This window comes from Amblyomma mixtum, chromosome 8, assembly GCF_055824585.1.
Source record: "Amblyomma mixtum isolate Tamu chromosome 8, ASM5582458v1, whole genome shotgun sequence".
NCBI lineage: Eukaryota > Metazoa > Arthropoda > Arachnida > Ixodida > Ixodidae > Amblyomma > Amblyomma mixtum.
In genome coordinates, this window is record NC_143019.1 from 46,945,977 (window position 1) to 46,950,098 (window position 4,122).

The following is a 4,122-nucleotide window of genomic DNA, read 5'->3' on the forward strand; positions in this document are numbered from 1 at the left end:
ACGCTTCGGTGCTTATTGTATCTTTATTGTATCTTTCAAGGGATTCGCGGTTGTGAAGTCTCCGTTGTCTTCTCTGGCGCTGGCGACTTGAGGCTTCTCGTCAGCAAGGGTGGGCCCCTATTCCAAGGCTCCACTGAGTCGTGCTGCATCAGTCGCGTGCTGCACTAAGGCCCTTTGGGTCGCGAGCTCGCCGCTGGTGAGCCGACTCTCCCATTGCTCCGCACTCGGGCAATGTCGAGCAGCGGTGGTGGATGGGAAGCCGAAACTAGAGTGATAATAAATGAACCCGAACCTCCGCCACCTCAACTCCCAGACCCGCACCTTACTCTTCACTTCCTACCAACTTGAGTTTCTTTGTAAATAGTTCGCAACCCACAGCCCTCTCGACAGGAAGGGGGGAGCTGTGACGGCACAGAATCCTTTCTTCCACCGGTTCGGTAATTAAACGAGCCAGGCCGAAACGGTGAACAGAATGCGAGGATTGAGGGAAAAAAATGAGCTGAGAAGGCGAACAATAAAAAAAACGTAAAAAATATTGGTTATCATAAAGGCTCATAGTCAGGAAAAGAAAAAGAAGCAGTGGCTGTAAATTACGGCGACATCGGTTTTCCCGTATGCAAGCTCCGTATATGTTTTTTGTCTGGTGCCTTTGAGATATTGTCTTTTGCCGTGGTATTTTTGTGAGCGTTTCTTTTAAGAGCTGCTCCCGGTTCCGATCGCCTGCATTCTTTTACTGAGAAAGAGTAACCAACTTCATGCTGTTTTAAAAGCAGAGTAAAATGTACTTTTTACTGCTTCCTTTTGTGTTTTTAATACTTCCTTCCATTATATAATGCGTATTTAGAACTGAGAGAACTCTTGAAAAAGAGAATTACATTTAGGGAGCGATCGAACGAATAGAAAATGGAATGAGTGGGGGCCATCGCTTCGGTTCCAGCGCCTCCCTACGGCAGCCACTTCAAGTACTTTCTTCGGGACGTCGGTGTTATTTTGATTCTGTTTATTCGTACGACCACACATTCGACGTCCGCAAAACAAACGATGAGGGAAATGATTTGGGATATTCCGCCTCCATTCCTTTTTATTATACTTCTCAAACCACAGCCTTCCCCCGCGTTTCTGGAATAGACGGTAACCTTTACAAAAGAGAGAAAAGAAAGGCCCACAAAAGCGCAAAAAACAGCGATTGTGTGCTTTTGGCGACAAGCGGTAAAGATGGAGGAAGAATCTGGGAGGGTAAAAAAAGTAAAGACAAAAATAAATGAGCTGGATAAGACGTGGGTGGAAAGCTAAAACTACAGACCTTTCTGTGCGGGCCGGTCGGCGCCTCCAGTAAGTTCCTCTCTGTGTTCATCTCTCTTCCGAACCGTTATCTCCGGTGAGGAATGAAGTCGGCAGACAATCCTCTGGGGCAGAAACTTCAGCGGAAAGGAACCAAGAGGCCCGGCCGAGTAAGCAAGTCTTGCGCGATACACAGTGGGCAGAAAAAGAGAAATATGAGTTTCCGAACAGTTCACACGTTTTATTTTGGCTTAATCATTTCCGTGGCTCGAAAAGTCGGCTGTCTACAGTAATATCCACTTCATTTTCATCCAATTCTTAGGGTTAAGCGCGGGCCGCCAACACCGCCGAGCTAGCAGCGACTTCATTGACTTCTGGTAGGTGAAGAAGGCGTTTCAGTCCGGTTGCCAAAGCGATTGTTAAAGTGTGCACTAAAGCCATCGTGTGCCCTTCTGGTGGTAGTCAATGTACAACTACTCCTATGCACGCCCTCTACCGGCGCCTCTCCGCCAACCCTCGTACTCCTACTGCCTGTCCTGTAAGCGTTCCAACCGGCATCTAAAGCGGAGGGAGAGATGCCGGCTTCTCTCATATTTATAACGAGCCCCTCAATTCCCCTTTCCTTGTCTGCTTAATTGCTTAACGAGGGCCTCGGTTCTGGCAGCCTTGATGCCTTAGGAAGCATAAGAGAGTTCTCACACAGCTTCCACCCTCGCCGTTCGATGGCGTTCTACGTCACACCAGCGGTAACTCAGGACGTTCCACGTCCGCCGCTTAAGAACGTGGGTGGCGCCGGTGAACACTCCCAAGTTCAGGTTATTTGTAAACATAAATACCCCCGAAAGCAGATTTGACAGCCGCCGCCGTAGCTCAGCGGTAGAGCACCGGACGCGTAATTCGGAGGTCGTGGGTTCGGATCCCACCGGCGGCATGTGGTTGTTTTTTCTTCTGCTTTTCTAATCAATTAGCTTTAAGCGATAACATATTCAGTAATATTATAATTTGATGAACACCACAAAATAAATAAACTAAAAAAAATCCCCTGTGCCCCTTGGTTTCTGTGTCTGTTGGCTTCTCTCATATTTATAACGAGCCCCTCAATTCCCCTTTCCTTGTCTGCTCAGTTTAACAAATGTAAGCTCCAGGCGATATATTGTAGGGTCGCAACGGCAGCCGGTCAGTAGGCCCCGTGTGGGTATCACCTTGGCAGAGGCAAACGCAATGGCTCGACAGCTGTAGAACAGATGACGAAGCGAGAAATGAAATAAGAAGGGAAATCTGTTTCAAACTCTAGCTATGCAGTCATTAACTATCACTATCACTAGTCTCTTTATCCTTTTCTTGCCTTAGGAGAAGGTTCTAATATTGGACTTGTGCGCTCTGTTGGGTTTGGTTGGATCCAAGTTCATCAGTTAGAAAAACAGGCTTCAGGGAGGCGCCTAACGGAGGTTTCTTAACGTTTGATCAATCTAAACGCTTCTTAGCGCTCCCTAATCGTGTACTGACGCTCTCAGTCTTCGATCGTACCTTGCTGTAATGAGCGCCTTGTGGAATCTCTCAGGATAGCTGCAGTGTCCTGCAGCTGAATGTCAGAAATATGGAGAAACTTCGAAGTCCAGGCTTCTTTCCAAAAAGACCAACATTTCACATTATTTGTGTAAAAATGATTAGTTCTGGTAAAAATGTTAAAGTGTACTTAGGACCCTTAGGTGGTTAAAACTTTTTCCTGTGCATTGCAGAACGCAAGGAAGAGGCTTCTCATAAACTGAGAGTTTTAAAGGAAGAAGAGAAAACAAACAAAATAAAACCGTCGCTGACAGGCACATCCGGCAGAACAAGCCTGTACGCGCTACCGTTATCTGCCGCAATATCTCAACCGCCGTCTATTGTGGGCTGCTCTCAATAAAGTCAGCGCGGACAGCCGACACAAGTGTCACAGCGTATACACTAAACGATGTGAAGATAGAACGGAAGACAGAAGAAAAAAGCAGCTCCAAGCTGAAACTAAAGTAAGAATAGGGAAAGGGGGAAAAAATGATGCGAAACTCCGTAAAAGTTCCAGCCTGTTCGGCTCGCCAGCCGGCTGTCACTCGGTCAAAAGTTTAATTGTGGCGACGTTGACACAGCTTCTTTTTTTAACCGTTCTAGAGGAAAGCGCAGTGGAAGTGTGGACAATAAGATAAAAGGAGAAAAACTTTTTACGAATACTCAAAAAAAAAAACAAAGCTTTAAGTAGTGGTTTGGATGCACAGCAGAAAACAAAGCTTGACTGAAAATAGTAACGGTGAAAACAAAGGAAAACGAAACAGCGTCAGAATGAAGAAAAGTTTGCGTTAACGCCGAGGTAGCGTCACAGGAAAAGCGGGTGGGTGGCTTTCGGTCCAATCACGGGCGAGGCTAATGAAGATTAATGAACGCAGCGCCGTCGTGGTCGTCGGTCGCTTTCGCTTCATTGTTGCCGCTGCGCTGTTGCTTCGGAATCTCGGCCACGGCTGCCGCTGCATCGGGTACACGGCATTATTTGTGCTGCACGCTGCATACTAAGCAGGCATTAATCACAAATGTGGCGCAACCAGGGGAACGCTTGAGAAAGGGATGGACCGGCAAGCATTTTTCTCCTTTTTAGATTCCTTCGTTCTTCAGCGACCTAAGCATTCATCTTGTTCCCTCGAGCTATTTTTTTCTTTCGTAACAACAAGTAGGACGCGTGTTTGGCTCACCTATTATTACAACACCCTATGGTCGCTCAGTGGCTTCGGCGCTTTGCTGCTGTTCCCAAGGGCGTGGGTTCGGCCTCTGCCGCTGAGTTCGTATTTCGCGGGAGATGAGATATACAGACGG

The 4,122-nt window shown here is 47.2% G+C and overlaps 1 non-coding gene across 1 annotated transcript; it reads left to right on the forward strand.

The window, feature by feature from the left end:
• Window positions 1-2,140: 2,140 nt before the first annotated feature.
• TRNAT-CGU (transfer RNA threonine (anticodon CGU)) lies at window positions 2,141-2,212 on the forward strand. The gene has a single exon. It is a non-coding gene; the product is annotated as a tRNA-Thr (tRNA).
• Window positions 2,213-4,122: the final 1,910 nt, after the last annotated feature.